The sequence below is a fragment of the Podarcis filfolensis genome (genome assembly GCF_964270895.1).
Source record: "Podarcis filfolensis genome assembly, chromosome: 2".
NCBI classification, from domain to species: Eukaryota; Metazoa; Chordata; class Lepidosauria; order Squamata; family Lacertidae; genus Podarcis; species Podarcis filfolensis.
This window is the reverse complement of record NC_139605.1, coordinates 98,693,301-98,704,582: the sequence shown is the minus strand read 5'-3', so window position 1 is coordinate 98,704,582 and position 11,282 is coordinate 98,693,301. Positions and strand designations below refer to the sequence as shown.

General features: G+C 42.5%; 1 long non-coding RNA gene across 1 annotated transcript; it reads right to left on the bottom strand.

Moving 5' to 3' along the window:
• Nucleotides 1-3,971: 3,971 nt before the first annotated feature.
• LOC310755779 lies at nucleotides 3,972-10,843 on the bottom strand. The gene is made up of 3 exons (XR_014544538.1): nucleotides 10,621-10,843; nucleotides 4,591-4,666; nucleotides 3,972-4,071 (listed from the first exon to the last, which is right to left on the bottom strand). It is a non-coding gene; the product is annotated as an uncharacterized lncRNA (long non-coding RNA).
• Nucleotides 10,844-11,282: the final 439 nt, after the last annotated feature.

The following is an 11,282-nucleotide window of genomic DNA, read 5'->3' as shown; positions in this document are numbered from 1 at the left end:
TATTAAAGCTGCAATTATGAGGTGATCCTTAATAGCTAGGGTCTTGCTTCAGAGGGGGGATTTTTTTTCCCCTGTAGCTCACATGCGACAATTAAAGATAATTTAAAGTGTAAGTAATTGAGCTCAGTTTCTGGAAACTACTGTAGAGGTCTTGTCCCAAGCATCTGACAGGCGTAGTGGTGTATTTTGACAAGTTTTCTGCAGACTTCCATTAAATACCAACCAGGAGTTCTATTTTCTTTGGAGTCACTGGCCAGGAAATGGTGCTTGCAAAAGGTTAAGCCTCCAGAGGGGCAAGGGTGTTGCTCGCGTTCTGTACCGTGGGGATCCAATTCCAATGTAAATCTTAATTTTCGGTCGCAAGGGGTCTTGCCTCCCGTGTCATTTCGGAACCTCGGAGCAAACAGAATCACAAGCCTTCCAAAACAGTTGTTTTCGAGCATTTTAAAAGTTTGCCTGCCGCAGAAGCTTCAGACACATTGTGGAAGATTTGGAAGCAAATCCAAAAGGGGCAAACTCAGTTCATGTGAAACTTTGGGTTTAGGAGCTCACAGTTACCCTCAACCTTTATTCACCCTGACTGCCTCACACAACGGTTGGTGACATTCAAAGGCTACATGCCTATGAGTTTGACCGGAGCCAGTAGCTAGCAGGGCTTGGGGCTGGTGAGAGGTGGAAACAATCCCCACATACCCTCCCTGGATACTGACCTCCTCAACACAACTGCACTTCCCCAGGCAGCCAAACATATCCTTCATGGACTTCAGAATGCATAATTTACAACGGGAAGATGACAAAGAGCCAGCACAAAATGTTTGGTTTTTGTGTGGTTTTTTTCAAAAAAACTTTTATTCATTTCATAACACAAATAAAGAACACAAACAGAAAAACAAACAATACAAACAAATTCTTGTCATATCCTTATTTTTCTAAACATTGTTAAGTGGGCTTCCCCAAGTCCCACCTATCTGATTTTCATTTTACTTCATCTTTGGCAGTTTACATATATCATAGTTTCTAACCATCTTTTTTTTATCACACTTAAAATAACTTCACATTTTATCGCTTACAAATAATATTATTTTAAAATACACTATCTTCTACTTCTAACCCTACAGCCTATATACACTTCCAAAGCTATTCTAAAATTTAAATATTAACATATTTTTTCAAATATTCCTTAAACTTCTTCAAGTTTTCTTTCACCGTCTCTTCTCTCTGGTCTCGGAGTTTCCCAGTCAGTTCGGCAAGTTCCATATAGTCCAAAGAGCCAGCACAAATTGGCTTAGGCCCACATGTACCGTACATGAACCAAAGTACCACCTAGAACATACCCAACATGGCAGACTCTGCCTTTCCCCCTACACATGATCTCCGACTGTGCAATCTGGGCCTTTCCTCTTCCTTCTTGCTGCCACCTGACAAATCGGGCCTCAGTGGTCTGTTCTGATTATGGGTGAACTCCTGCCAGAGCATGGGCCCTGGCAGATTCCTAATGATGCCGACCTTGAAGATCTACTGCCTTCTTCCAGAAATCTCAGACTCTAACATTCAGTTAACAAACAAATGTGTTTGCATTAGGGGATGTCCTGAAGTAGAGGACCTTATGCATTATATCTTGCGCTGCCCCTTATATAATGAAGCAAGAGAAAGATTTTTAGCACCTATAATGCCAAGGTCCCCTAGCCAGAAACCATCTGACATGATTTTATATCTCCTTGCAGACACAGATAAGTATGTGACCTGGCGTGTAGCACTCTTTGCAACTGCCGCTAGGAAAATTAGAGCAAATTATATAGCCAAAGTAGCCACCAACTGTAAAGGAGATGAATTTATTTGACCCTATCTACATCAAGCTATATTCTATCTTTATCACCAAACTCCAAATATAATTGCACATTGTATTAATTAACATTATTTTTTAATATATTAGTGGCCATGTGATAATTTTAGCTTATAATTTTTATTGTTTAATGTCTTAACTTGTATATTAAGGTACTTTTATAGGTCTGTTTAGAGTAGGTAATGTCTTGATAATATAAATGTTTTATGTTTTTTGTATCAATCCCGTATATTTTCTTTAAATTGTTGAATAATTCTGTGTACATTGCGGCAGCCTTTGGCTATTTGCAATAAAACTGACTGACATTTAGTTGATGCCACCCAAATGCAGATGGATCTTCTGCACTGAATACGTTTCCCACATTTCCCACCCCACCCCTGACCATTCTCCACCAGTCAATGAGAAAGTAAATTGGATTAGGGTTGCCATATTTCAAGAGGTAAAAATCTGGACACAAAAAGTTGTTGAGCTTTTTTAGGGCAATCACCCGATAGCTCCTGCGTCCAAGCCAGAGCCCAGGTCACCCATGTCAGAGCCTGAACCAGAGATGCCATGCAGAATCTTTTTTAAAAACCCCAAATCCAGGACATTTGCTATAAAATGTAAAAATTCCTCCCGGGATGGGCATGTAGGACCCCCAGACGTATGGCAACCCTAATTGTATCCTATGATAAGCTGGATCTATGAGCTGGGACCAGGAGTGATTCTAAGCCTTCTGGGATCAGAAGAGAGCTGCAAATGTTTTGAGGTTTGAAAAATGGAAATTGCAGCCAACCAGCAGAAGAGAACGCCATGGGGGATTTTTAAATCAGGAAGTGCAGGCAGCTCTGGAGGTTTCAGAGTGTTGGAGAAATGTCTATTTGGAACAAACGTGCATAATCTACACTTCAACTCCACACCGTACAAAACCCTGTGGCTGCTGGAATTCTAAAGAAATCCTGAATAATTTTTCAAGTGCCCTGAGAATGAGGTTTAAAAATGGAAGCCTCTTTTCCAGGGGAATAAAACACCTGGGAGAAACTGGAGGACATATTCCAGCACAGCACTGGCTTGTGCTGGTGTAATTCCTATAGATTTTTTATTTTCCCGTTTATTGCTTTTAAAACATTTTTAAAGTTACTTACGGCACTTATAAGATATAGCCTAAGTGGTGTAGTGGATCGGGTGCTGGCGCTGGGCCAAAGCAACCTGGTTCAAATCCCTGCTCAGCAATGGAGCTCAGTGGGTGGCCTTGGCAAGTCACCCCAACCTATCTAGTTGTTACGACAGTAAAACAGGATAACCCCTTTGCACACCACCTGATCTTGCAGGGAAAGTGTGATACTTTAATCTCCGAGTTATTCTTGAGCAAAGTATTATAAGCGTTGTGTGAACACAGTGCCCTTTACAAGCCTATTCTTGGAGAACCAGCCATCCTCTTGTGCGCAAAGGCCAGACAGGTCACAAGACCACGGCTGGGTTGTCAGGGTTTTCTTAGGGCAGACCATCTGGCAACTTGTAGAAGGGTGCAGTACCCGAATGGGAATGCTGTGAATTTAAATGTTTTCTGCAGTTTTAGAGTGATGTATGCTGAACCAATAACCAAACTGAAACCCAGCTAACCTTTGAGAAAATTTACGAAGCAGATCTCCAAGCAAAATGCATGTATTTTAGAGGATATTGCACACACAAAATTGCATATATTAGTGAAAATAATGTACAAAGATGCCTCATATTGGAAGGAAATGCTTGCCAAAAAAAATATGTGTACAGTCATATGGAATCCATTCCAGAAGTCCGTTCAACTTCCAAAACGTTCGAAAACCAAAGTGCAGCTTCTGATTGGCTGCAGGAAGCTCCTTCAGCCAATTGGAAGCCGCGGAAGCCCTGTCAGACATTTGGGTTCCAAAGAACATTCACAAACCAGAACACTCACTTCTGGGTTTGCGGAACCAAAACATCCAAGGCATTCAAGATCCAAGGTACGACTGTATTTGGAAAGATGTGGACCAAAATGCACACAGATCTTCATGCAGACTTCTTTTTAAAAAATCACAAAGTGAATTTAAGATTGGAAGTATCACCCTCCCTCTCTCCCTCTCTCTCCTTCTCCTCACCCACAAACACCAAGAGTGACCCCAACTTACCTCCTGCCTGTATTGCTCCTTCATTGAATGTGTTGGCCTGTGCTTCTGGGATACTCTTCCATTCCAAGCAAGTACGGCAGGCAAGTGGGTACTGGGCTAGCCCTGCAAGAATGTGCCTGTCTGCCGCTAGGGCTGGAGTCAGGGGTGGAGCAAGACGATCAGGCGCCTGGGGTGGCGCATGTGCCCTGTGCCAGTTGCCCACAAGGCAAGGCAATCTGTGGCAGGATGCTCTGCGGGGCCTCTGAGGAGTTTGCCTGCTTCCTCCCACTCAGCTGCCCTACAGCTGAGGGGGAGGCAGAGGGCGGACAGTTTGGGGAAGCGTGCCACCCCGCATTTTGTCACCCCCTCAGTGGTGACACCTGGGGCATACCACCCCCACCGCTCCCCTTCCTCCACCCCTGTCTGGAGTTGTTGCTTCCTTGCAGAGGGTACCACATGACTACCATCATGGAACTCTGCTAGTAATGGCAACCTATCAGCCAGGGAACCGCCTCCTCATTCTTTCCCCTTTTATCAATCTACCCCTTTTCACACAATTATTACAGCTGCAGTGCCACTGCCACTACTTGCCACACAGCAGTCACCCTCCCTCTGGGCACCCATTTCAAATTTTGCACTCACACCTTGGAGATGCAGATGAACACCATCACTTCTCCCTCGGCCTGCCCAGTTTACTGGGGAGTTTTGTACACATACGCTGAAAACAAAACACATAATTGAAATAAGTACATTTCGATTGTCAAACCGGGCAGGTGGGGAAGCTGGTTTCTCCCTTCCTTTAACAGCAACAGGGGAGCCTAGATGCCCCCCAACCATCTGAGCTGATTTTTGATCCCCCTGGGTTGGCAACCGTACCTTTTAATTGTCCCTCATACTGGAGAATTTGCCTGGCAAGATCCGATGTCTCAAAGAGATTTCTTCAAATAGGCATTTAATTCCTGTCCAAAACATTGTGCCTCCTGAAGTTCTTAAGGCATCGTGAGTTGCTAGTAAACAATTACGTGTTATGATTTGGATAGCAAACTCCATTGCCCGGGGCTACCTTGATGACATTAGAATTCACGTTTCTTAATTAAGAATCTAGCATTTGACCTTTGTGATAGGAAACATATGGTCAGCGGCTTATTTGTGTGCATCCTGCTGTTAGTGCTTCCTCTCTTTTTCTTTGGAGTCTTTTTTCCCCTTCCATCAGTCTCTTATTTCTCCAGGCCTGGTCTGAAACTCATAGGAAAACCTATCCTCATTGGGCCAGACCTGCATCGCCAGTGGGACAGCATCAGTTGGACGTTACTACCTTTGTACTGTAGCATAACAACAGTACTCTCATGTTACGTCAGTAAGCCTTGTGTGAGCTCCAGGTTTTGGGGAATTCTTGGACAAGGTGCCTGCAGGGCAACCCCTGAGCAGTTCCACTTGTCCTTGCTGTACTCACTTACTTATGCTCTCCCTCTAAACCAAAGGTTCCCCATTTCCCTCCCCACCCAATGGGTTACTTGAAAAGTGTTGCTGGTCATGGCAGAACAATTAATGATTTTTCTGCCTGCTGTAGCAACTGCAGAGCACTGTACTAGATGCTGTGTGACTTTTAATTCATTTTTATTGCTTCTTTTATTTCCCATATTTTATTTTATTGTACTGCAATTTGCATTCTGCAGAATTCAAGTCACAATAAAGGAAAATACAACATAAGAAATAAAAGAAGCAATTGAAATGCAATTGAAAACTGAATGAAGGTTCTAGTTATAGGTAGGTAGCCATGTTGGTCTGCCATAGTCGAAACAAAATAATAAAAAAATAAAAAAATAAAAAAATCCTTCCAGTAGCACCTTAGAAACCAACTAAGTTTGATATTGGTATGAGCTTTCATGTGCCTGAAGAAGTGTGCATGCACTTCTGAGGTGCTACTGGAAGGATTTTTTATTATTATTCTGAATGAAGGTTGCAGAACACAGATGGTCCATGGACCACAGCTTGGGAACTTCAGCTCTAGGTCTTTAGTTGGTAGGTCATGGGCCCATTATTGGGTCATGGCATGAGTTAAGGTGGGTCGCAACAGCAGCACTACCACCATGCAAATATATGGTTTTTAAAAAGAAAGAAGGAAATGGGTCCCCAAATGCATGTCTGAGTTAAAAGTGGATCTCAGGTTTTAAAAGGTTGGAGACCGCTGCTCTAAACCCAATCTGTTACACTGTCCAGAGGGAGGTGGCAGGATTAATAGAAGCTGCTGTGCCTTCTCCTTGGTGTTGTCATTGCTCACTTGCTTGGAGAAAGCAAATGAACAGGCAGAAAGAGCAGAGTAGAAGACTGAGGATGCCCTGGGGGTTGACAGAAGTTCCCTTGTTGCTTTGCAGGCCTCAACAGATGCCTGATGATGCCAACCAAGAGCTGCCACAATTGTAACTCTGCAGCTGCACTGGCCCAAGCACACCACAATTGAGGGAAGTTAGCATAGGTCATAAAGGAACAGGCAGAATATTAATTTAAAAGCAGGTATAAACAACTTTGTATTTAACAATTAGAACATAAGAGCCTGCTGGATCAGATCAGTGGCTCATCTAGGACCAAACATTTTCTCACAGTGGTCAACCACATAGTTTGGGAGTAGCTGCCAGGACCATATAACACCACTGCTAAAGGATCCACACTGGCTCCTAGTACATTACTGAGCACAATTCAAAGTGTTGGTACTGACCTTTAAAGCTCTAAAGGACCTTGGCCCAGTATACCTGAAGTGAAAGCAGAACAAGAAACCAGGCAGAGGACCTTCTTGGCAGTGGCACCCTTCCTGTGGAAGGCCCTTCCATCAGATGTCAAGGAGATAAAGAACTATATAACTTTTAGAAGACATCTGAAGGCAGCCCTGTATCTGGAGTTTGTTAATGCTTGTGTTATATTATGTTTTTATATGTGTTGGAAGCTGCTCAGAGTGGCTGGGGCAACCCAGCCAGATGGGTGAGGTATTATTATTATTATTATTATTATTATTATTATTATTATTATTAGCCTGCAAGCAGGACCTAAGCGTCCACTTTCTAGCCACTGGTGTTCAGAAGCATACAGTGGTACCTTGGATTACAAACACCTCGGGTTACAAACACTTTGGGTTACAGACTCCACTAACCCGGAAATAGTACCTCAGGTTAAGAACTTTACCTCATGATGAGAACAGAAATCGCACGGCTGCAGCGTGGCTGCAGCGGGTGGCCCCATTAGCTAAAGTGGTACCTCAGGTTAAGAACGGTTTCAGGTTAAGAACAGACCTCCGGAACGAATTAAGTTCTTAACCAGAGGTACCACTGTACTGCCTTCAACAGTGGGGGCAGAACATAGCCATATTTCAAACAGTGAAAACACTGAGCTTTTGCAAAATTGCAAAAAAAAAAAAAAGCCATTTTTTAGCTTCTTTTGAAAAAATAGCAAAAACAGCACTGTCGACATGGGCTGCCATACGTCCGGATTTATGTGCTAGAGACAGACGGATTCCAGATTCCGGGAAATCCCAGACATATGGCAACCCTACCTAAGCTGTATCCAAAACTACGACATAAAAACAATAAAACAGCATCATAAAAACAGATTCAATATGGGGGATCAGGGTCCCATTCTATGGGTAATGGGAATCTTGGGCAAAGGTATGTTTATATATATATATATTGGGGAGAATCAAATAACAGATGTCTCAACTCAGTCTCCAAATCTTTTGTCTTTGTCAAACTGAAGCATTCAGAGTCTTTTTGTAAAAATAGCAGCACTCTGAAAACTTGGCAAGAGATTTGGGTAGGAAAGATGGGTAGGAAAGAAAACGAATTAGACAATAAACGGTTGTTTTTAAGTGAGCATAAAATAATTTTATATATATATATATATATATATATATATATATATATATATATATATAGTCTTTTGTGGTTGGCCAATTTGGCAAAGAATTCTGTGGAAAACAGTGAAATGGAGTTAGGGCAGTTCTCTCCCCCCCCCCCCAATGAACTTGCACGGTTCTTATAAGCAATAATTTAATTACAGCAAAAACAGTCATATAGACACAGCTTCAGGGATATATCCCAGAAAAGCATATTTGATTATGCAGCGTACTTGACGCTAAAATTATTTCTGAAGCAGGAGTGGGTGATGTAATACCACCAGTATTTATGATTGTTTTAATTTATTGTAAAGCATGTCGTAAAACGGAAAATTACTACTGGTGACGATCACATTTCCAGCCAGACACATTTAAAATTGAGTGTGTTCTATGTTTTCCTCTTAATTGGCTGAAGCTGGAGGCCACGATCCAGTCAAAGCAAAGCACTTCGAAGTCTCATTGACTGCAAGGGAAATTAGTAAGACTTAAATGTTATTATATTTGACGGGCACACATCCAGAGACTCCTCATTGCTAGCAACTGGTATTCAAGGACACACCGCTTCTGGTCCTAGATGGGAGTAATCCTGGGGTAGCTCAGTTGGTAGAGCATAAGACTCTTCATCTCAGGGTTCTGGGTTCGAACCCCACGTTGGGCAAAATTTTTCTGCCTTGCAGAGTGTTGGACTAGATGACCCTCGTGGTCACTTCCAATTCTATGATTCCATTCTATGAGTGCCTGGCCATTGTGACCATTAGCCACTGATTACTTGATTGCTTTGCAACTTTCCAATGCCATCTAATTGAAATACTATACTCTTGCATTCCAGTCATAAGGTGCTGTCAAATATGATATGCTGGTGAGTTTCAGAACTGTTTCGCAGGAATCTCTGAGTTCTTTGGAAGCTTATTAAGCTTCATCAATGGAAAGACCACTTCAGCTTTCAGTTTTGCCCCTACTGCTGATCTTCAGCAGTGGCAGCCCCAGGGGAACATATATATCCTGAGATACACTCTCAGTTCATGGTGAAGCCCAGATCTCTTATATGCAAACCAAATGTCTGCCCCTAGGACGTCTTCCAGATTCCTTTGCAAAATGCAGAAATTCTATGGCAGATTGAATGTTCAAAAAACACTTTGCAACCCCATTATAGATGATCTGGAATGTGGGTGGCGCTGTGGGTTAGACCACAGAGCCTAGGACTTGCCAATCAGAAGGTTGGCGGTTCAAATCTCCACGACAGGGGGTGAGCTCCCGTTGCTCGGTCCCTGCTCCTGCCAACCTAGCAGTTCGAAAGCACGTCAAAGTACAAGTAGATAAATAGGTACCACTCTGGCGGGAAGGTAAATGGCGTTTCCGTGTGCTGCTCTGGTTTGCCAGAAGTGGCTTAGTCATGCTAGCCACATGACCCAGAAGCTGTACGCCGGCTCCCTCGGCCAATAAAGCGAGATGAGCGCCGCAACACCAGAGTCGGTCACAGCTGGACCTAATAGTCAGGGGTCCCTTTACCTTTACCTTATAGATGATCTACAGACAGAAATGTATGAATATGCCTCATTCTATTCTGACATTCTTTCACATTTTCATCTGGTTCCCCCTCCCTCCATTCTGCTGCAATCGGTTTATTTTGTATAATTATTTTATTTCACTGATGTGGAAGTATCCTTTTTTTTGTTACAGTTCTAACCGTGCCTACTCAGAAACAGGTCCCATTCAATTCACTGGAGCTTACTCCCAGGTAAGCTTGCAGCCTATCTTACTAGCTTGAGTTTTCACTTCCACATAGCCTCGACATACTGGGTGGATCTACAGACAAGGGGGGGCACTATAAATAAATAAGTAATAAATTAAATTGTTATAACAAAATAAAAGAACTCTGTGTAAAATCACATAGAAAAGTTTTGTGCTCTACAGCACCATCTGGTGTTGCATGTTTATAATGCATTTAAAATGCTGGTTTGTTTTTACTAATGTAGCTGAGTCTCCTGTCTCATTTCCCCCACTCAGACGGGGCAGTGTAGCACACTGTTGACATTTTGATCTTTGGCATTCTGGATTGCATGAATTATTCCTTCGCCACAAGTAATGCTGCTTAACCGTATATAATTTCTATTTTTAATGCCTCATTTTATTTCATAAATGCATGTTTTGCTTTGCTTTTCACTTAGATTGGATTTTTTATTGTAATGTATTCATAAAATCTTATAAACACACAAAAATGCGTATTTTAATTCAGATACTGGTTGTGTATGTGCATCTGCTAAAAAATTGCAATGCTCGAGCAAGTTTCCATGTGAAAAGAACACTCCTGAATGATACATTCCATTTTTTGTTTGTTTTTAAATTCACAGTAGGAAGTAGATGAAGGCTGCAGTCCTAACCTCGCTGAACTAGGAGCAAGTCCCACTGAAATCACACATTTATCCAACAGTAAGCCCCATGGAGCACAGTAAGGCTTCTTTCTGAGTAAACATGCATTGGTTTGTGCCATTGGCTTTTTGTATATCACAGGTTATAAAAGCCATAGGTTTGCATGAACAGACATTTGCCCAGTGACCCACATATTTTGGGATGTCTCTGTGCACATAGACTAGGGAAAAGAGCATGAGAAATGACTAGAAATGTAGAACTAACACTGAGGTTGTACAAAGCACAGTATTTTTAACTTAGCAGATGATTCTGTGCTGAGGGAGGAAACGACTGTTGCTCCAACCTGAGTGTACTACTTATTGCCTCACAAATATGGAAATGCCAGATTCAATCCTGCAATGACACACCCGAATACTTACTCTGGTTATACGCTTCTTAGAAGTCGGTGTAAACTTCTTTCAAACAGCTGAGGAACATCCCGTCTGGTTTTCCAGACGGTTATGTGCAAACCCACAGACAGGTATCTCCAAACCATGGTTCTGGCACAGGGCAGTTCACCGCAAACAGATCTGAGCAGCCAGTCCTCTGGGTGGACTTCATGCTGTTTACTCATGTCACTGGCAAAGGTTTGCCATACCACAAGCCATGTCAAGCTTGACATGTGGAAAGGCAGGTGAGGTTATTTCTAATTATACCTCTGGGAAAGGACTTACGTGAGCTCACACGTCCAAGTCACGAGAAAGGGCTACTTTACTCCGAGCCGTTTAGCTAGCATTTCTTTCCTGGCCTAACAGGTTATATAAATTAAGGAGACTCTGAGATAGGGCTGAATGGAACGAAATGTGATGAGTAACTGCTTATTCGGAAGCACCAACGCTATGTGTGTGGCTAAGCATGCAATAACTTGATAATGTATGCATTAAAGAAATCAGTTCTCATGACACCGACGGTGAGAGATGGAAGGGAGTTTTATTAGTATTTGCACCTGTGGCAACATTTCATCGATCCTGTTCTAACATATCGTACGGATTATATTTACACTTGCGGGCGGCAGGAAAAAGGAGGTTGCCTTTATTGGAAT